Source organism: Tamandua tetradactyla, chromosome 17 (genome assembly GCF_023851605.1).
Source record: "Tamandua tetradactyla isolate mTamTet1 chromosome 17, mTamTet1.pri, whole genome shotgun sequence".
Lineage (NCBI taxonomy): Eukaryota > Metazoa > Chordata > Mammalia > Pilosa > Myrmecophagidae > Tamandua > Tamandua tetradactyla.
The window spans coordinates 54,295,373-54,318,007 of NC_135343.1; the positions used below are offsets into that span (position 1 = coordinate 54,295,373).

The window sequence follows — 22,635 nt, forward strand, 5'->3', positions numbered from 1 at the left end:
TTGATACATGAAAGGTGTTTACATGTTATATAGCATTTTTCTATGAGTTCAGCCACGATATTATTTCTATTTGATGCTCTCTTCCTTAATTCCCAGCAGGATTTCTATCAAAGAGCAGAATGAAAATAAAATTATAAATTTGGACTTCCCCAAGGAAGGACATCTTTTAGATAAGAAGAAGGCTAGAGTTGGTTAAAAAGAATGCAATGCATTATTTTCCTCCTGATAAATCATCTGTACATACCTTCCTAGCAGGTGGTTTTCATGGTTCTGCACCAACTACACGTGTTCATACCTCCAAACCAATGTGATGGGAAAATTGATATCTCCTAAAATGCCAAATTATTAAAGGAGCTTTATTTGTGACTAGTCATATCCTGTGCGCTCATTATCTTATTAATGTCTTCCAAATACTCTAACAAAAGGAAACATCTCAGAGGGAAAGAAAAACAGCTTTAAAGAGGTTATAAATCCCACACTAGGAAAGTGGCAAAACTCTGATTGAACTTTCCCACTTCAAAACTTCTGCGTCCATACACAAAGACACCCCCCCCCCCAAAAAAAGAAACTACTTTCAAAAACTGGTGAAAACTAAGTAAAGTCTTTAAGCTAGTTGATTGCATTGTGCCAATATTGATTTGCTGCTTTTGATAATGTGCTCTAATTATATAGAAAATTGAGTGATAAGTATACAGCATTCCTCTGTACTGTTTTTGAAACTTCTTTTGAGCCTATAACTGTTCCAAAATAAAAGTTGAAAACAAAGCAGAACACTACCTTCCCTTATACCATCTAGGGTCCCCTCATGAATCCTTTGATTATAAAAAATTGAAGTCTCCTGATGCCTAACATTAAAACTACAACGCAATTTTGATGTGCCTTTTATTTTTTAAAGCAAAACCAGTAGACAATTTACATCAAAACGAATTTTACTTCCTTTAAAATATTCCTTGTGGAAAGTTTTATACTTCCACCAGCTATAATTCCATTAGTGCCAGTGTTCATGGAGATTCTTGTGGGAACTTGCTGGAAGAAGATGCTGTGGTCTATCCTTTTAAATATTCCCTGTAGATTTATCTACATACTTTGAAGGCAGGTTTGGTTTTAGAAAAGTCAAAAGTCATTTGCAGCAAAGTCTGGTGAATAAAGTGAAATTTAGTCTCCCCACAACACGAAAATTTGGATCTGGTTTGAAAGCTGAACAACAATAGCAATGCAAATCACATTAAATACAGTGTTAGTTACACTGTAAGCTTGGAGCTAGCCTAAGGTCACTGAAACTCATGAATACTGAGTCTATAGAAATGAATTTTACTCTACATTTGCTGTTTTTAAGACTGGAGTCCATCTCAGTAGACTCCTTCCAGATCTACCATTCAGTGGCTCTGTGATTTGTACTCTGGGGCAGGTGCTGAAGGCAGATGAAGGGTGGAAGGCACAGGTAAGCCCTGATAGATTGCCTGTGTCCAAGTGGAGTGAAGGCTGAGTGGAATCCTATACTGTCACAGAGTTCACCCTCTCAGTGTATCTCAGAGTGAGTGAGCATATGTCCCTCCTTTTATTTTGATTCTGATTCTTGGATCATTTTGATAATATCTCCACGTGGCACTGACATATATCTCATCTTTAGGAACATCATAGAAAAAAATATTCAAGGAGTTCATGATATGCTGTGTAGTCAGAATCATTAGGTAATTGATATCTGTTTGATAAAGACTTGTATTTCCCTGTGTGATGAGTGGAAAGTCATGCTCCTGCAGGTCAGTTGCTGCTGAGTGTCAGGTGTTGGAAAGATAGACAGACTTTTCCAACTGGAAAAAAGCTAGTTTAGATATTAGAGAGTTCACTGCATTTGGTTGGTGATATCTGACGTAATCCACCAGTTGGGAAATGTCTTCTGGCAAGAGCAGCTTCTACAGAATTGACAGTAGTAGCATTCTTGGCAACTTTTGAAAGAATGACAAGCCCAAAGTAAATAGAAATTGGGCCTCTAGATGTCTCTGAGATGTAGCTCACAGGAGCAGGGCCTGAGTTTTATTGCAGGCTTTGGAAAGTGTCCTATTGGGGCTTGGGACATGGGTGAGTAAAGACAGGCTTGTATGTCACAGGGAATAAACCTGAGGACAGGGGTGGGTATGGAGTGGTAAAGAAATAGAAGATAAGCAAGGAAACTAAGATATTGGGTGACGGGGAGCTTTTTACAAATTTGCCTACAAATCTCAGTGTCTTAATTTTGGCTTCCATTTATCTTTCCATCAAACTCGTAGCAAATTCCATGTCAACATATTTCCTTTAAAAAGTACTACTTTTCATAAAGATGCAATGCATTCCTTAGACATAGGTAAGTGCTGCCAGTACTCTGTGTGAAATGCCTCAGAGTGCTATGCTTTGGCCCTCCTCCAACACTCCCCTACCCAAATGGAGAGGAGTCATTATGGCCAGGGGATAGTGGCCACCCACATGCCACTTCCTGACATTTAGATCATCCAGAATCTCTCACAAATATCCCAGACCCAATTCCAGGACATACTTGGACCTCTTTCCTAGTCCCTTATCTGAGAGAAGATGAAGCTATGGTGTGCACACCCCTAACCCAAGAGAGAGCCAAGGGGTAATTGTTAGAGAAAAGGGCTTCTATGCCCCCCAAAACTGCAAGGCAGGGCAGGCAGTAGAACGGAGACATGGGGGACAGACCAAGGTTTGGGCGCCATGGGTCAGTTCTCCTCTGTGTTCATACTCTGGAACAGAATTCAAAGAAGTCAAAAAATTCCAGAATTGATTTTTACATTTGGAATCTTACTCTAGGTCCCCAAAATGTAATGGGCAGGCCTTAGGGAAGCAACAGTGTTCTCTGTTCCCAGTTCCTGTTCTTCCCTGAGTTTGCTACATATCACAGTCATTTGGATTATATTTGCTGAGGAGGCTAGGCAGAGGAGTGGTTGTTACCACTATTAGCTCATTCATTTATCAAATATTCGTTGAATAATGACCATATTAGTTTGCTAGGACTACTATAACAAATATCACAGACCGATTGGCCCAAACAACAAAAATCTATTATCTCACAGCTTTGGAGGCTAAATGTCCCAAATCAAGTGCATCAGCAAGCGGTGCTTTCTTTGAAGTCTGTAGTGTGTTGGTATTGGCTTGCCAGTGATTCATAATTCAATCTCTGTCTCCATCACATGGCCATCTGTCTCCTGTCTCCTCATTCCCACCGCCATGTCCAAATTTCTTTTGCTTTTAAGGGCCCCAGTGACATTGGATTAAGTCCTACCTTGATTCAGTTTTCCCTCCTCTTAATAAGATCTTCAAAGATCCAGTTTACAGATGAGCTCACATCTACAGTACCAGGGGGTTAGGACTTGAAGTTGTCTTTACTGGGGACGTAATTCAATCCAAATATTGTTTGTATACAAGACCCTGTGTTAGACACTAGGGAGACACTGACCGAAAGAGATGTGTCTCTAAACTTCATGGACACAGGGATAAAGCAAATGTACAAGATACACAATAAACTGGAAAATCAATAACTACATTCTGCTTGTGATAAAATAATGAAATAAGCAGACTGGGTGCAGAGAAAGAGAAAAATGGGAAAGAAACTAATTTGAAGGAACTGGTAGTCCAAAGGGGCAGCCACACTGGTGCAGGAGCTAAGCATAGTCATGCAGGTGCATGAGTCAGGTAGTGTAGACCACTTTTTTTTTTCCGGGGTGGGGGGGGTACATGGTCCAGGAATCGAACCCAGGTCTCCTGCATGGAAGGCAGGCATTCTAACCACTGAACTACCTGTGTACCTGACCACCTGGTTTTGTTACCAAGCAAAAACAGGGCTCTCTGCCCCATGAATATAACAGCCTATCCATGACAGTGGGATTTCAAAGAAAGAAAGCTTATTTTTATGCTCGAAGCTAGAAATCAGATGGCCTAGGGGCCCTAAAATCTGTCTACCTGAATCTAAAGAATTCAGTGTTTTTATGGATTCTAGGAAGGAAAGATAGAATCATTACCATTACAATATCAAGTATAAACAGAGATCTACATCCTCCAGTTCTTTCTTGCTTTCTGTGGCCAAGGGGCAGTTGCCATTTGCCATGATAATATGCATTTATATGGCAGTGACTATTTTCTTTATCTGGATTTCCACCAAAGTAAAAAAAAAAACAAAGGTAGATCAGAAGGACCACATATTTCAAGAAAAAGTAGGAAAGGGAACCTTTCTCAGTGGACCTGAGGGATTCAAATAGCATGCAGACACCCATGTGACTTGATTGATCTCTGCTGACATTTGAATTTGTAACTCTTGCTATAAGCTTAAGATCATCTTAATGAGGCTAGAGTGCTGAAAAAGAAGACTTTAGGGGAACAGTGGGAACAGGTGTCCCTTACTCAAACTGTATTTCTTCATTTGAATATCCTTCACCACGCCCACCTCATCCTATTCCCACCCCTAAAAACAACATTAAAAAAATGAAACAAGAACTGAGACTTTCCCGGCTTGGAATGCAGAAAGGTAAAGTTTGGGATTGCCTACTGATTCTTGCTGAGCTGCTAGTGTGCCTTTATTTCCCAGTGCGAATTGAACACTGTTTCTTTCCAATGCTTATTAAAAAGCATGTTTCCAAATAGGAAACACTATTTCGTTCCAATGCTTATTAAAAAGCCAGGAAAATGCAAAGTCTTCATGTTATCTAGACAATGACAATGAAAAACCAAAGGGCCTTCCCCAGTGCTCTTTATTGAGATTTCCTGAGCAGCTATGAATTCCCTGTTATTTGAGTCAATATCAACAGAAGACAGGCTGGTTAGATAACTACTTGGAAGTGTTGGCAGGAAATTAAATTTCAAAACAGGAGTAAAAGCCATGGTAGAATTTTTGTGTACAGGGACAAAAGCAAGGTACATGAACATTGAGATTTTTGTAGCATTCTTCTCTGGTGATGTAGAAATTAAAGCAAACGGGTGGCCATATCAAAAGGTCGAACCTAAAATGACTTTGCAAGATGTTCATTCTATGGGCCAAAAAAAATGATCTGACAGAGCTGTCTCAGCAATACAGAAGCCTAAGCAAATGAGGTATCTTTGGGTTAAATGTTTTTCACTCATCATGCTGTGGAATTTTTTTGTCATTTTTAGATATGATGCTGTGCAGCATTCTATTGTGTGAAGTCACTGTGGCATATTGGCACCCTTTTCTCAGCAAATATGATAAATGTTTCCTCAAATAAATTAACAATCATATTCACAAGTTCTTTGGTGTGAAAAAGAAGTACATGTGCCAATAAGTGGATTGGCCAACAGTATCCCTCCACTTGAAAGTGTTAATTGTATCAGGTAGCAAGAACTGGAGCATATCAGTACTTATTTGGCATTTTTCTTTTCTTTCTTTTTTATGGTAATATCTGTTGATCCATGTAATATGTATTTGCTGGCAGCTGCAGATTTAATGAAGACATGGAGATGTAAGTGGTGCAGAAAGAGGAGAGAGGTGACAAAGGTATTTTTAATTTATTAAGAAAAGAGTAACAGTCACGTATTGAGTTATGTACTGATTTTTCAGAAGGAAAGGACTAGAGTATCTACAATTTCAAGGCAAAGTGATGGAATGTAAAGAGCTCCTGTATGGGAGTCGGAAGCTCCCTATTCTGTCTCTAAACACCTGCAAAAGATTGTAAAGTAAAGGTAGGGGTGTCTGTGTCTTTGCAGGTATTTCAGGTTCTGTTCAGACACACCTTTACCAGGTTGTCTTCAGTTTAAAATAACAATCTAATCCATAAATAGCAGATCTTCTGGGAAAGGTCTCAAAGTGCCAGCATCTACTTAAGGCCTGACCAGGAAATGTGTGTGGTCCGAGTATTGGCCCATAGAATTGGAAGGATAAAATGAAATTTGTTGCAAATAGTTAAACACTTAGAAAATTCTAAGAGGAAAAAAATAATAATATTTTGTATGTCTTAAAAAACAAAATCAGCTCTGTCAATCCTGTGCCGTGTCAAACCTTCCTATAGACTATGGCAAAAATATTAGGGCAGTATATGTAGATACTCTAGTCCTTCTGAAAAATCAGTACATAACTCAATACGTGACTGTTACTCTTTTCTTAATAAATTAAAAATACCTTTGTCACCTCTCTCCTCTTTCTGCACCACTTACATCTCCATGTCTTCATTAAATCTGCAGCTGCCAGCAAATACATATTACATGGATCAACAGATATTACCATAAAAAAGAAAGAAAAGAAAAATGCCAAATAAGTACTGATATGCTCCAGTTCTTGCTACCTTGCAACTGAAGACAACCTGCAGGACCATGGGGTGTGGTTCACCCAGCCACTGCCTTCACCCTGAAGCCACAGCAGTCGTCATTTATTTCTTCATTCATTTATATGATTTGCCCTGTGAAAAGTGAGTTAAAAGCTATTCATGAGAATTGAACCCATGTTCCCAAATTAGCTGAGCCCATGACCCCAGATAATGTCTGCGTCATTCCCAAAGGGACAAAAACAAATGTGTTAAGATAAACTGGGAAATCGGGCTGAAGAAGCCCTTTGGCTGTTGAGAACACACTCTCTCATACTCACGCCAACCGGAATATGTTTCATCAAACATATTTCACACAGCTATTGGGTGAGATTTAGGAAATTGCCAACTTCTTCTCTTCCTCAATTTACCTCTCTAGGTTAATAGGTAAACTAATGACTCAATACAAAAGTTATATGGAAACTGGGCTTTAACTCAGGGCATGATAATCTGTCAATTCCAAGAAAACACTAAATCAGGAAGTAATTTGACATCGAGAACGAAAAAGACCATTTCTTCCAAGTGACTGTTTTATACCTAAATTATTTATGTGTATTGAGGGTTTCAAGAATTAGTAAGTAAATGTATTCTTTCCCATGGCTGAGTCCTTTACAGTTCTCCCATTTATAAGAAGTGAAACCTAGTTAGATGTCTATCCGGCAGGCAGTTCTGCAAACGGAGGCTTATTGAGAGTGCCATCTGTTCCTAGCCTTCCCCGTTTTATTCTGACTCAAGACATAAGGGACAAAACCTCTTCAGAAGGGGGATAGAGAGCATGTCATGAAATAAAATATGCCCTCTTTGATGGTTATGTTCACATGTCAACCTGGCCAGGTGATGGTGTCCAGTTGTCTGGTCAAGCAGACACTAGCCTGATTGTTACTATGAAGGTGTTTCGTGGGTTTAAATTATTAGTCAGTGAATTGCATCTCTGTCTGATTCCATCTACCATCAGTGAAGGACATGAAAGAAGCAACAAAAGAAGTCTCATTCAAATTAGTTGAAGGCTTTAAAGGAATAACTGATGATTTCAGCAGTCAGAAAGAATGTCTACTCTGCTTCAGCCAGCTAGTGTTTCCTCAGAAATTCATTGAAGCCTTCCTCAGAGTTCCAACTTGCAGCCTGCCTTATGGAATTCAGACTTACCCATCCCCATGGTCATGTGAACCAATTCTTATAATAAATCCCTCTCTCTCACTATATATATATATATATATATATATATATATATATATATATATATATATAATATATACATATATATTATATATAATATATCCTTCCATTTATGTATATAATATATAGATTGATAGATACACATATATACATCCTGCTACTTGTTTTTCTGGAAAATCCTAATATACCCTCCAAAAAATGCGAGTCGGTTAATTATGGGTTATTCACCTGCTTAGCTGCATGGACTAGCTATTTGTTCTTGTTCAAGAAGAAAATTGCTTGATAACCATGGCCATTCTATTTTGGAGCAAAGAGGCCTTTTACTACAAGACAAATAAGAAGCAAAAACCAAGCACAGCACCCAAAAAAGTTATTTGTTTTGATAGGCTAATTGCTATTTGAACTATATTAGCTTGCACAGTATCAGTCCAGAGACTTCAGACCAGAAATATGTAGATGTCATGTTGATGTCAAGAAATCGAATGCATTTGTAGCTATGTAGCATGATGTATGTGTGCATGCACACACACGCATATACATCGTTTAAGAGGAAAACAGGCTTTGAAGAGTCAGTACTTGATTTTGATTCTGATTATTTTGAGTGGCTTTAGTAATGGTAAATAAAAATCATTTGCTATCAGGGTGCACAGGTGGTTCAGCTATAGAATGTTCCCCTTCCATGCTGGATTCAATTCTTGGACTATGTACCAAAAAAAAAAAAAAAAAAAAGATTGCTATCTTTATTTTATTCAGTCCCTAGTAAATAGTAATTAGTTTTAATTTGGAAAACATTTTCTTATTTTTAAAAAATATTTTCTTGTCTTGATTATTATTAGGGTTCATTGTGTTTTACCTGCTCTAGAGTACATTTGAGAATATCTGGAAATTGTTTCGGTTGCCATACTGGGGACTGGAAATGTGAAGGGTGTGGGCATTGCTACTGGTATCTACTGGGCTGGCTACAAGGATGCTGCTTAATTACCTACAGTGTACAGGATAGCCTTTCACAACAAAGAATTATCTGGTTTTAAATATGAGTACTATCGAGGTTGACTAACCCTACAGGGAGTAGTTGAAGAAAAGGGAATATTTAGTATCATGAAGAGAAGACAACAAAGAAATCTGATGTCTGTTTTCAACTGTCTGGAGACAATTGTAAGGAGGGCTAGAATTGCTCAGCTGAATCCTTGGTGGGAATTTGAATCAATGAATAGAAACTATAAAGAGTTAGAGCAGAGAAAAGCTTTCTAACAGATGTATGCAAAGCTGGAAACTGCCACCTTGAGAAGTGATGCATTTCTCTTCCATAGATGACCAGTTAATCTTAGACTGTCACTAGAAAAGAAAGTTCGTTATCTAATTACTTATATATGCAAAAAAGGTTTACTGCCCACAATTTTATTCCAGATAATGTACTAGAGAATGACAGTCTGTATTGCAGAATCTATTTAAATAAGGTGATCTAAACAACCTCTTGCATATGCAAAGCTTGAATAATTCCCCTCTTCTTGCTAACTTTGGTGAAAGCTTGGTTGGCTCCATATACATCATTATAAAATTATGGAGGTAAGATTTAAGAAAGATATCTAGGCCTATTTCAACAAAACCTTAATACCTCTGTAAGATTGTTAGAGACAGTCATGACATTTTCACATACCTCACGTTATATACTTTCCTAGACTAGTGACCTCCAAACTCAACTGATGATGTACCAAATCGGTAACACTTTTATGTCCTTACCATATTTGCATATCTATGTAATTGATAATTTATTTTCTTATCAATAATTTATTTTCTTTCCAAGATGAGAAGAAAAAAAATTTATATATTTTCCCATTTGGAATTTGTTAAATGGCTCTAAATCAAGGCTTCTCAGGTCCTGAGGTGAAGGAGCAGTGTTTTATTTTTTAATTTAATTCAATATTTTAATTTCTAATTTATTATAAAATTCCAAATGAACTAGCAAAATGTACTATAGGGAGACCTGCAAAATGCAAATTCCATTTTTAAAAAAATTAGATTTAACAGGCATAAAATTACTGTCTTGAATTCTTAAAACAGTTTCTAAATGCTTAGTTTCATTTCTGAGTTTATCTCATCACAGACTTGTAAGTTTGCAGATTGGCTCTAGCCTATGGGTTATGGTTTGAGAGCATTTCGGAAAACAACCATGATAAATGGAAGTTGTTGTCCACCCCATGGAAAAAAAAAAAAAAACTGAACCCAGAAGTACAAGTAAAAAGATAGTTAAGCTATACAAATGAGACCAGACCCAGGAATTCAATTATGGTGAAAAAAATGGTTGAAAGTCACTTCCTAGCTCTAAACCTTAATGCCTTTCATACTACTTCTATGTTTTTAGATGTAGGGTCCTAGAATTTTAGTTGATATCTTAAATTTTCAATCTAGGGCTTAAGTGTAATGCCGTCAATAATTCAGAATCTTGTCTGTCTAAAAATAGGATGCTCCATTGGGAAGGTAGAATTCTGAGCTTCCATAGCTGGCTTTTTTCCCTAATTATTACCTGACAGTCAGCGGTTGACTTATCCCCTCTAGTTTTCTCATCTACCGTATGGGCATAAAAGCATCTTTCTTTTAGAATAGCTTATACCAGAGAAAGCACTTGACAAGATAGTTATGATATACAAATGAGACCATACCCAGGAATTCATTTATGGTGAAAAAGATGGTTGAAAGGCACTTCCTAGCTCTAAACCTTAATGCCTTTCATATTACTTCTATGTTTTTCAGACCAAATACAATGTACGTCCAAGCCAAATCTTAGTTGGAAAATGGACCCCACTGGGGAGTCTGGATAGTCATTTTCACCACTAATGGACCTTGATTTAGTTGAAATGCCAAATTATATCCTAGCAGCTGGCAGGAATTAATGGTGGCCAAGTCAGACAAAGAGAGCCATTTAAATGTAGACATAATTTCTATTCATTTATGCTTTCTTACAGTCAAATCCTTATTAAGTGCCTAAGGGAGGAGAATTCATGGGACAAACACTTCTCATCTCAATTCTTTGAGATATTGTGTGCTTTTATTTATTACCCTGTTTCCAAGTCCCTCATTTGTAAAATGAGGATAATCATAGTACCTGCTTTAAGGGTTGTTGTTAAGTAAATTAGATAACACAGTTAAGTCCTTGAAAGTACTTGGCACATAGTAAGGGCTCAATAAATGACTGTTATATTATTATTATTAGAGTCCATTTCAACAGAAGTGCCTGATCACTAAGGAAATTGCAGCACTGTATTCTAAGTTATGCAGTCACTTGGTAGATAAACTGGACCAGAACTAGCAGGATATTATGCTTGACTTTCTTGCTGACCCTGACCAACCAAAGGCCCTCTGAGTTTTCCTTCTGGTCGCACTTTCTGGCAGAGAGATTGTCTTTCACGTGACAACAAAGCAATAGCTTATTAACTACTACAAATGTGTTGAGCTTTCGCTTCACAGCTTCCCTGGGTGGAGGACTATAGTTTAGGGCCTGGGTTGAAAGGCCTCCTGTTTTGTCTATAAGTTACATGAAAGAGTACAAAAAAAAAACACTTTTTTTTTTCCCCAAAGGGCTTCATGCCTTCCACAGACCCAGGAGGTGAACAGGAGTCTACTTGGCAAAAAATGCAGCATGATTTCAAAAGTGTATGTCTGGTGGAAACTCAAGTTAGGATAGCAACAGTGGGAGTGTTCTCCCTAGAAAAATCACTCTCATTTGCAGTGAAGTGTGGACACATAATAACAACTTAATTCATTTGAATAATCATTTTTGGAAATAAATGCAACAGGCTTCTACCATCATGATGAACTAGGCCCCACTGTTTCTCACATAGGTCTAGCTGACCTTATCCTCGTTCAAAATTTTTGACAGGGAACATCTTGAAAGTAAGTGGCTGGGTGTGGGCTTCAGGGAATCCCATAACGAGGGAGCTTTACATAAAAGAGATGGTCCCTTGCCTTGCCTGAGAGTTTCAAGAATGTAGTTCCTGGCACTGTTTAGCAGTGATTAGAAAAAAAAATAAATATCCAGAGCAGGGATGATTGTAAATATTGTAGGCTTTGATGGCCAGACGATTTCTGTCATAACTACTCAACTCTGTCATTGTAGCATGAAAGCAGCTATGTAAATAAATGAGCATGACTGTGTTCCAATAAAACTCTATTTACAAAACAGGTGGCAGATTGGCTTTAACCCAGAGGCTCATTTGGAGGAACGATTGCTAGTCCAGAGGCCATCCCTGGCCAAATTTGACTCCATGATGTTGGTCTGCATAATGATTTTATTCTCTGTTAGTTGCCAGCATTAAAAATCAGGAGTTTTTACACACAAATATGGAATCTGACTTCTGAAAAACAAAATACAAATATTTGCTGACAATGAACGGCCGGCCTGTCTCATGGTACCTACAGTGGTGTCCCCTTCGGAACAGGCATTTTCTTGTCTGTTCACCACTGTGCTCCCACTCCCTGACACCTTCCCAAAAGCCAGGGCCACTACGCTCTTTTACATTTCCCACCTGGCCCTTGCCCTGCCCCTGGAAGCATTTGATTTTATGAGCACCTGATAGTAGAGCCAACCTCTCTTCCTTCTTTGGCCAGGGGTACTTTTGTCAAGTTCATGTATGGCTGGACAGTAAGAACAGTATCTCTGAAAGACAAGTAGAGTTGAGCTCTAGAAGTAGTGAACATTCTGCTCATTTCCAGGATCTATCCTAAAACAATATCCCAGGCTTAAAAGCTTCTCCTCCTTCTCTCTCCCTCTTCTCCCATTCCCATGAAATGCAATCATACGCTTTTCAGCCTCTTGCTTGAATTAAATTCAATGTGGTTTATCATGCCTGTTACGAGAGGCAGCCGTGTAAGGTCAGAGGCCCCTCATGGAGGAGGGGAGCAAGTAAGCACAAGTTCCAAATGGAAAATCTTAACTTACAGACATCTTTGAATTATAAGTAAATATGTGAACTAAGGAGAATGGAACGGGTGGGGAGGGAAGACACAACTAAACTATCAAAAAACACATTTTACAATTTTTTTTTTAAATGAAAAGTGTTTTATTTTAGTTCAGGAAACAAAGCATTGGGGTAAATGGGAAATCCTGCAGTTTGATAAACGGGCTCACTATTATCTTATTTACCATCTGCAAAAGTAATCTGTTCTTGAAAATGCATGGTAAGACTTCAGTATCTTTCATAGACCTAAGTAGAGTTTCACAGGGTAGTAGAATGCCAAGCAGATAAAAATTGACTAAAACTTTAACTTACGAGGCTGTCTACGGCATGACGTGAAATTCATCATGGGCAAATATAAAGTAGCTGCTGGAAGGAAGGGCCACAAGAATGCAGTATGAAAAGCCTCACTGAGAAACTTCATTAACAGCATTAGGTCATAGTGTTGCTGCAAATAAAATGCCACCAAGAGACATGCAGAAAATGAGATATTTGCTTTTTCTTCTCTCTTTTTTTTTTTCATTAAAAATCTGGAATTCTATGTGCACTTGTGGGTTCAATACACTTCAAGCAAGACTTGTGTGATTGCTTTTTACTGAGCATCTCTAATAGTCCAGATGTGCAGCAGAAGCTCGATAGAGAGAGTTGAGTAAGTGAAGGTGGACATCAGTGCCTGGCACATGGTCGGTGCACGTTAGAGAGCTGTTTAATCAGTGTGTGTGGACAGGAAGGAAAAGAATAATAATCAGGAAAGAGCAAGAGCAAAGATCAAGAGAAATTGCTAGTTCGTTCAAAATGTAATAATAATAATAATAACAAATAGCCCTTAAGATAGTTAGACTAAAGAGGCATATTATTGAAAAATGCGGAACTCAGACATATATGGATCAGTCCATATATTCATATGTTCTTAATCCGTTGCTCAAGAATGAAAGGCAGGGCAGAGACTAGGACAGAAATGGAAACCTGAGAAATTGGTTTAGGATAAATATAAGAAAATACTATTTTGATGCTAATCAATAAATATGGAACTCATTGTCCTATGATAATGTATATACTTACAAAGATAGAACTTTTAGTTAAATAAAACTTAGAGGTGCATTGACAACAGCCCAAACTTTCAAGGCCAGTGTCTGAGAAGCCAGCCATTCTCTTTAGCTGTCAAGTGTGTCTTACCTTTGTTGCTACTGGGAGGCCGGGACCAAGCCTCTGGATCTCTGATTCGGACGCTCTTAAATATCAGATCAATAAACAATTCCTGAAAATGCCTCACTCATTTTTTTTTCTATAATATTTTAGAGTTGTGAATGTGTTTTTATGTGTTTTTTCTAAGTTCTTAAAACAGAGAGGGAATATTTATATAAATTCTATTCATATCTTCATCTACTGTTAACACAAATTACACAAAATCTCCTGGGAATTTTTAATCAGAACGTTTGTTATTGGAAAGCAAGTGATACTGTTCATCATTTTGACCCATGCAATCAGCACTCCTTACCAGGAAGAAAAAAAGAAACAACTTTTAGTTTTGCACCGACGTTTCCAAGAACCCTTCTGATAATTCCGTATAGTTTTTTATCTGAACCTCTCTTGTTCATTTGTTTTCCTAGCAATCTTAGGATCTATTTAGTGGACAAGTTTTATTCACCCTGGAGCCTAAAACTGGAACCCTCCAGCCTGACAGCCCAATAAACATCTTTTGAATGGAGATAATGAAGGAAAAGGTCAGACAGTTCCTTGAAGTAATAACATTTTTCACATTTCAAGATGACATGGTATTGTGACAGAATCCATATGTGTTTCAGGAAGGTAAGAATGAAAGCAAGTTTTAACCTTTAGTTTTAATAAACATTTTCCAATAAAAAATCAAAACATTTTGGTACTTTAACCAATGAACTGAAAACAACAACTATAAAAAAATAAATAAATAAGGCATTTTCTGCTTTCACGGAATTGGGAAAAAGCAATTTAACCAAACAGCCAGTGAACCTTCAATCAGTATTTATTATTTAGAGCAGTGGGTTTGGGTTTTTGTTTTAAAAGTGTTTAATGTTGGGTTTCATGATGGCATTTCATGAAGTGAGCTACATTTAGGAATTTATCATTTGTTTTCATATTTGTGTGTTTGCGTGATATTTTTCATGTTGAATTTGGTTCTGTTTGCCTTTACCAGCTCCTAATTACATTCTCAGATTCTGTAAAGATGCATTTGTTCCAAAGTACAATCAAGAAGCTTATTAGAAATCAGCTATACATAGTTAAGCTCTTATAAATGGAAAGTCTATTACATTTGTGTTAGAAATAGAATGTTCGTACTAAATTGTAGTTGATAGGCATGTATCAGTTGCTTAGGACATGCTAAGTACTGCACCAGACATAGTGGGGAGCACAGCAGTAAATAACATACTGTCTTTGCCCCAGGGTAATGCGGCTCAGGGTACCACAGGCTGGATCATGAAAGACTGAGAGTTCAGATTCTGCCATCAAGGCGAATGTTCAAACCTTGTTTTGTTTCACTGCCTACAAGCCCTGTGACCTCCCTAAGTGATAGTATTCTTAACTACTAAGTGGGAATAAGAGCCATAGAAATACCTTCATTTTACTATTCATTTATTGATTATTGAATTAGTACACGGTCATTATTATTATTTAAAAAATATATATTTGATGAGAAATCTTCACACACATATCATACATGGTGTACAATCAGTGACTCAAAATATCACCCATAGTTGTGTATTCATTGCCACGATCATTTTTAGAACATTTGCATCACTCCAGAAAAAGAAATACAAAGAAAAAAGAAACAATCCGTACATCACATTACCCCCTCCTCCTCATTAACCACTGGTATTTCAATCTACCCAATTTTTACCCTTTATCCCCCCATTATTTATTTTTTTTTCTATCCTTATTTTTTTACTCATCTGTCCATACCCTGGATGAAAGAAGCATCAGACATAAGGTTTTCATAATCACATTGTAAAAGCTATATCATTATAGAATCATCTTCAGGAATCAAGGCTACTGGAAGACAGTTTCAGGTACTTCCCTCTAGCATGGTTATTGTTAAAAGTAAATTATGTCATAAATATATAAAATAAAAAGAAAGAAGATTCACTGCTATCTTACCTCTAACCCTGAAATAATCACTGAATATGTATTTGTTTTGTATTATCCATACCATTTTGTACTTTTCTCTTTTTTATAATAAATTTTTTACTTTGGAGTTATTTTTTATTTATAAGAAAGTCAGAGAAATAGTACAGAGAGGTCATGTGTACACTTCATCCAATTTCCTCTAATGTTCTCAACTTCCATAACCTGGTACATTTATCCAAACTAAGAAATTAATACTTATACATTAACATTAATTAGACCATAGACTTTATTTGAATGCCACCAATGTTCTCTTCCTGATTCCAGATCCAATCTAGGCTCCCCCTTGCATTTGGTTCTGATTTGTTTTCAAAACATTTTGGTTATTTTTTCATAACTGTATGTGTAGCTCTTCTACATTGTTTTAATCAATTCAAAGATTGAATCTATTTAGTCCATATACCATAAATTTAGTTGCCCATCCATTGAGTCTTTATGTTTTTGTATGAATCTTAAAAAGAAATAAAATGTGTCAGGTCTCTCCATGCATAATATGAGTTCATCTTCCCTACAACCTAGATCTCTTGGATGCAAACCAAGACTTTTTCATCTGACAGTGGTTCCCTAAATAATAGATACCAGTTTACTATTTTTGTTGCCTTTTTCCTCTGATGGTATCTTCAAATTTTAGTTCTTTTGCTTTTCATTTTATAGAAGTTTTTACTTTTTGAGTGATCAAATTTGTGGATCTTTTTATTTGTGATGGCTTTGCTTTAAAACTGAGAAAATTATTTGAATGTCCCAGTTTCAATGGTTAAGGCAGATATTTGGAATCCTTTCTTTTATTTGTGGTTTTCTAGTTGCTGAATAAAAATAGCAGCAATTTTACACTTCTGATCTAATTAGTTCTTGGACAATAGTTAAAAAGTGAAACATCAGAAGATGGCTTTACTTCCTCTGGATATTACACCGGATTCTAAATTGAGGCTGTGCTCCTCGAAGTCTGTTTTATTCCACTAAACCATTAATTAACCAAAACGGAGCATGGATTTTTTGTTTGTGTTGTTTTGTTTCCATCTGGCCTGGTAATAGGATACATGTCTAATGGCTAACTCTTGTCTCCTGTATTTGGGAAGAAATATTGATTTGAGTAGGGAAGATTCCCTATATCCCCCAATCTGCTACAACCTATGCAGTCTTTTAGTATTATTTTGTGCAAGGTGCTGTCAGTATGATGATTAAATCAAAAGTAAAAAAGAAAGCATTCCTTTCCTTTTCTGAGTGACTGTGCCTAATGTGCCCTGCGAGGTTGAGACTAGACAAAGAGTTAAAAGCAACGCTGTTCCCACCTGGACAACCACATGTGAGCAGGAGCCAGAGATAGCCAACCCCAAGTTTAGTTGATTTGTATTCAGCTTCCATTCTAATGTAGTTTCATCCCTGCTCAATATCAGCGTAGAAAAGCACGTTACGTATCCACTGACCCCAGATAACTAAATAAATCCCAGTTTGTAGTCAAAGAATTAAGTCAAAGTTTGTATCTCTACAAATGCCTGCCAAAGATGAATACAAGAAATTCAAAATATATCAGCCATTAAATCCACATATCTTAATAGGATAAAGGTAGGAATGAACAGTCCAGCTCATACCCCACTACCCCATGGTTCATTTTTCATTTTCTTTGCTGGACACCTGTGTTGATTTTGCTTTTCTTTGGAGGACAGTTATGCAGGGTTGTTTATGAGGTTTGCATTCCCCGATGCCAGAGAACTGCATTTGCTTCTATCTCTGCATGTGCCTTTATGACAGGTACCTGCTGATCTCATGCTAGTGAGAGCTCCCATTTAGATGAGGTAACACCTTCCATTTGAATTATAAGTCCCTGACATGGACATTTGTGCAGTTTTTTTCCCATACATTTCCTATCAAAGCCTTTCAAATTGCATTCACAAAGGCTTAAAATTATTTCTTTCTCATGAAAAAGGGAATGTACCCAGGGGGGTTATAAAAATGCATTTGACAGAAATCTTTGGAGAGAAAGTAAAAATTAGTTCATTTAAATGATTGGCAATCAAAAAAGATAAACCGTCATTAAATTCTTAGAAGACATAGTGTATTGAGCCTGAAAAAAAGCACATAAACTGCCTTCTAGATGCAGAGCTGACTAATGTATTCTAGGTTTTTTCTTTTTCAGTCGATCATCCTAAACATATTGGCCCCAGGTTGCTGGAAATCAAAATAATAGCACGGTGATTGTTAAGGGACCGTGTTATATAAGGAAGTTCTGATATTTAAATGAATACTTCACTTCTTGTTTCTGAAAAGTGAATGTTGGTATGTTGGTTTTGAATATGTTTTGAATATTTTAATAGAATTGGGTTCCATCTAAAGGAAATTAAAGTATCTCTCTGGCAGGCATCACAGTTCCACCTCTTCTTTGTAAACTTTCTTCCTAGTGGAAGAAATGTATTCCCATTGAAATAAATTTTGTTTTAATGTTCTAACATGCTGATTGTGAAAAGGCAGCGTAGGAATTTAAGCGAAGATCCGAGTCTGGCAGTGAGAGAAGCGTATCTTGTGTTTTGTGCTTTTATTGTTTAATAAAAAGCGGTTATCGGGGTTGAGAGACAGATTAGTACTAATTGGGAAGGGGGTGGAATCATGGATCAAATGTGAGGTCACACACATCCGCAAGTCTTCTTAGAAGTGCCTCACGACTTATTCCAAGTGACACAAGGAACAGGTCCAGGGAGAGGGAAGAGAGAATGTGAATGAAGCCTGGGTTAAATTTAAACTTTTTGATACTGTAATTAGTTAGGGTTCTCTAGAGAAACAGAATCAACAGGAAACACTCGGAAATATAAAATTTATAAAAGCATCTCATATAACCTTGGGAATACAGAGTCCAAAATCCGCAGGGAAGGCTGTGAAACTGCTGATTCCGATGGAGGGTCTGAACGAACTCCACAGGAGAGGCTCGCCGGCCAAAGCAGGAAGAGAGCCTGATTCTTCTGAATCCTCCTTAAAAGGCTTCCAATGATTAGATTAAGCATCACACATTGCAGAAGATACACACCTTGGCTGATTACAAATGGAATCAGCTGTGGATGCAGGTGACGTGCTCATGATCTAATTCTGTGAAATGTCCTCATCACAACAGACCGGCCAGCACTTGCCCAACCAGACAAACAGGTACTATCACTTGGCCAGGTTGACACATGAACCTGACCATGACAGATACCAGTGGAAATTTACTGAGCAAAATAATCACATGAATGACAGTACATCAAATGTTTCCTTAAATAAACGATTTTCGAACACTTGCACAGCGGCCATTGCTAAAGATGGAAATTAGGATGCTAATTAGAATTCACTCTATTTTTTCATCAACTGAGACCCTGGAAGAATTCGCTAAGTTATTTGAACGTACTTAAATTCCTAATCTAAAGCTTTAGATTCTGGACCTGTAAACTTTTTCTGCGAAGCACCAAATAGTAAATAGGTTAGGCTTTGGGGCTACCAGGTGTCTGCTATAATTACTCAACTCTACCATTTTAACACAAAAACAGCCACAGGCATTAGGTAAACTAATAAATGTGTCTGCATTCCAGTAACACTTTACTTATGGACATTGAAATTTGAATTTCATATAATTTTTATGTCATGAAATATTATTCTTCTTTTGATTTTTTCACAACCATTTAAAAAATGTAAAACCCTCTCTCAAGTTCACAGGGCCATACAAAAATAAGCAGTGGGTCAGATTTGACCTGTGGGCTGTAGTTTGCTGACCCCTGCTTTAGATATTTCAAGATGATCAATTATTCAAGCTGTTTTCCACATTGGCTTAAAGATTTACCTACACTTCAGTTTTTTTCACAGTTTCCAAGGAAGAAGTATGTGGATATATATGTGTGTGTGTATGTGTGTGTGTTTCGAGTTACAACGTTGTCTTCTAAAAACTCACTGGCCACTGACAATTCTGCAAAAAGTATATATATGTATATTCTGCTTTCCTTGAAGTCAATCTGATTTGTCAGGGGAGTAAATGCTACTCTTTTGAGATATGATCTCTCTCAAATTTCCAAAACTAAAAATAAATGTATTAGGTTTCATGTTAATAGGCAAATACTTCTTTTCTAATGAACTGCCACTAAAAGGTAGTGGAGAAAGAATGCATGCCCCAGGAATCTGGAAATGTAGTGTTGAGCTACCAATTGAAAGATGAATTGTCCCTGAGATCTAGTGTTTTGTCTCAAAATATTAATTTTGCATTCTATTACATCATATATTTAATGTATACAAAATGTTTTAAATCAGTGGCCAATTACGTTTCTCCAGCCACCCACAACCTCTGAATAATTATGCGGTTCTCCTTCCAGCATGCCCCAGAGCACAACTCAAGGTACAACTGAGGTTGAGAAACACAGAAGTAAGTCGAACTAGTTTTTTAAACGTTAGCCCGAATATGTTGGGACTTGTGAGCAGGCTCTAAGTGGCGAGAGAAGTACCTATGAGAACCCTGCTTGGCTTATAAAGTGACCAGAATCAGTCCCATCCCTTTGGTCCATGTTTTCTATCTATAGATCCTTCTTCAGCCCAAGATAGTAGGATAGGAGACCACCATCTTTGAAGACAGACAGAAACAGGTTTGAGTTTTGACTGCTCCACTTATAGCTGGGCTGGTTACTGAACTCAGTTTTCCTGTCTGAAAAGTTAGGTCTTTTCACTTATGGTTCTTTGGTTATGAGGCAGAGAATCTGGCTAATATAATCCAAAAGGAATATGTCCTAAAGCTCCTGGAAGGCATACAAAAACAAATTAAACATTAAAAGACCTAGTTGAGAAAAGACAGAAAAAGAGAAATGACAGGCAGTCAGCTTTCCAGGATGCTGTACTCAGCAACTATGAGATAGATTATGGAGCCACACATCTCTTGATTACTTGGTAGAGAGCTGCTGGTTTATACCTGCTGACCTGGAATAAGTAATAAAAGCTCCTTCCACCCCACCCCACTCTCCCTCTTAAGTGTTGGTATTTACATAACAAATTAGGTTGTTACCTTAAAGGAGTCAGCAGTTTAGTATCGCTTTAGACTGCCCACTGCTGTTGTTCTAGAACATGTCTTTGTCCACTGTGTCCAAAGCCAAGACTGTATTCCAGCACCAACTCTGGGGGGTTCCAGAACCACCCGGTGAGTTCTGTTTTGAACTGTCCACTGGGAATGAGGAGGAGAGGTGGGCAAGCCTGACAGCCATATACCAGGCTTCAGATCATCAGGCCCCTGCTTGGCTGGAGGAGGATTAGTTAGGCTAGCCCCATGGTATTTTGAAAACTTGTCACCATCTCAGACTCTCCATGGCATTCTTTGGTCTCTCACTTTTCAGAGTTAACCTTCTTCAGTCTAATCTCTATGGTGTCACTGGGGTTGACTTACTGAAACATGATTCCTTCTAAAACCCTTTGTCGATCCCCAATTTATTGAGAGGGAAAATCATAACTTCTTAGCTTAACTTTCAAAGCCCTTGAGGTCTGGCCCCTGAATTTTTGTCTTTCTTCATTTTTCTCACCCCCCAACATATCCTCTATTTTGTAGAGTCACCCAGTATCTAACTACCTGCAGTCCCTTTGCCCTGCTATGCTCTCCATCTTTCTGAGGCTGGGCAAAGGTAATGGTGATCAATTTTAGCAAGACACAGAGGGCTATGTTAAAGGCATTTTAATTTTATCTGGGGCTAAGTCATTGTGAGTCTTTGTGTTCCATTGACGGTGCACATCCCAACATGGTGTGAAGGAAAAAATTGCTTTGGCCTCCAGAGAAGGTTCTTACCTTGTTTCTCCTTTTCTGAGAACAGATGTTAGCACAATGATCAGCATTTCTGCTTTTTCTTGGAATTCTCCTAATCCAGGTAAATGTACCCGAGGAGACCCAGATGATGCAATCTTTGAATACTTATGGGGGATTTGTGTAATCCTAGAAGTCAGAATAAGGCTAAATGGTGTCTTGAACTCTAAAATATGATAAGAAGGCAGTCTTGATGCCAACCTAGCAGAATTATTAAAAGGATTATTAATTCAATTATCTGTGAGTGCATAATGGATCCATTGGGACCCTGGTGATCACCTCTCTGAGTGGAGCATGTGTCTAGTTTATCACTCATTTACATAGCTGTTCCCTCCACTATAGAAATCTTTTATGCATATTTGGATTCTTGATTTTTAACACTGAGCCTGACACATTGTAATCACAGGATAGTTGCTGAACAAATAGCTGATGAGCATGTGAAGAACACTTAGGTGGCTTTGATGCACCAAAAAAGTCAAAATGAGTGAAAAATGTCATGTTCCTATTAAAAAAAAAAAGTATTTGATCTAAGACAGAAGTGGGGTTTCTACAAAGAAAGGCAGTTAGACTTGATCGATTCTGCAATATTAGACCAGAACAGGAATTTTGCGTTTAATTCATGGTGGCTCCAGAGTAAAAGAAAAATTATTTAGAGAAGAATATCTGGGAGGGTGAAGATTTTGGAAAACATTTGAAGCACAGTTTAGAAAACTGCACAGCAGAATGAGAAATGATGTCTGCAGAGATTTTAAGATAAAAGTGCCTACAGCAACATTAAATGAAAACAAAACGGAAAGTTACTGGAACAGGGGACACACATTTAAAAGCAGAGATACCTGTGGACAACCAGAACAAACAGATATAAACTGGAAACAGATTCCAAAGACATTCAATAAACTAATGACGTTGGCTATCTCTGATGATTGGCAATGTTTTTACTATTTTCAAAAACTATTCAATAAGGAGCCAGTATTAGATTTATGGTGAGGGAAACTGTTCATAGAGTTTGTTTTTCTTAATTAAAAACAACACAGAACTTCCCCTTGTGTGGGGAAGACCTGGAGGTAAGGGAGAAGTCAGGAGAGCTGTTTTCAAATACTTTCTGGGTCATAATATGGAAAAAGAGATTAGAATTATTTGGTATGGCTTAGTTGGGGCTGTTTGACAAAAACCTAGAGGAAGGTGCATTTTAGCTCATTAAATGAGTGCTATGCTCTGTGGTATTAAGAGATCATTTAAGAAAGTAATGTCATTACTCAGA

At 37.5% G+C, this 22,635-nt stretch overlaps 1 protein-coding gene across 13 annotated transcripts in view; it reads left to right on the forward strand.

The window, feature by feature from the left end:
- The window catches only part of CTNNA2 (catenin alpha 2), a 1,185,776-nt gene that overhangs the window by 1,020,559 nt on the left and 142,582 nt on the right, over positions 1 to 22,635 (forward strand). Inside the window, exon 1 of one of the 13 annotated variants that reach the window (XM_077134715.1) lies at positions 21,418 to 21,438. The exons of the other annotated variants lie outside the window; for them this stretch is intronic. The gene's annotated coding sequence lies outside the window, so the exon portion shown is untranslated. Of the gene's footprint in view, positions 1 to 21,417; positions 21,439 to 22,635 lie in introns of those variants that run through there. 13 annotated transcript variants of the gene reach the window in all.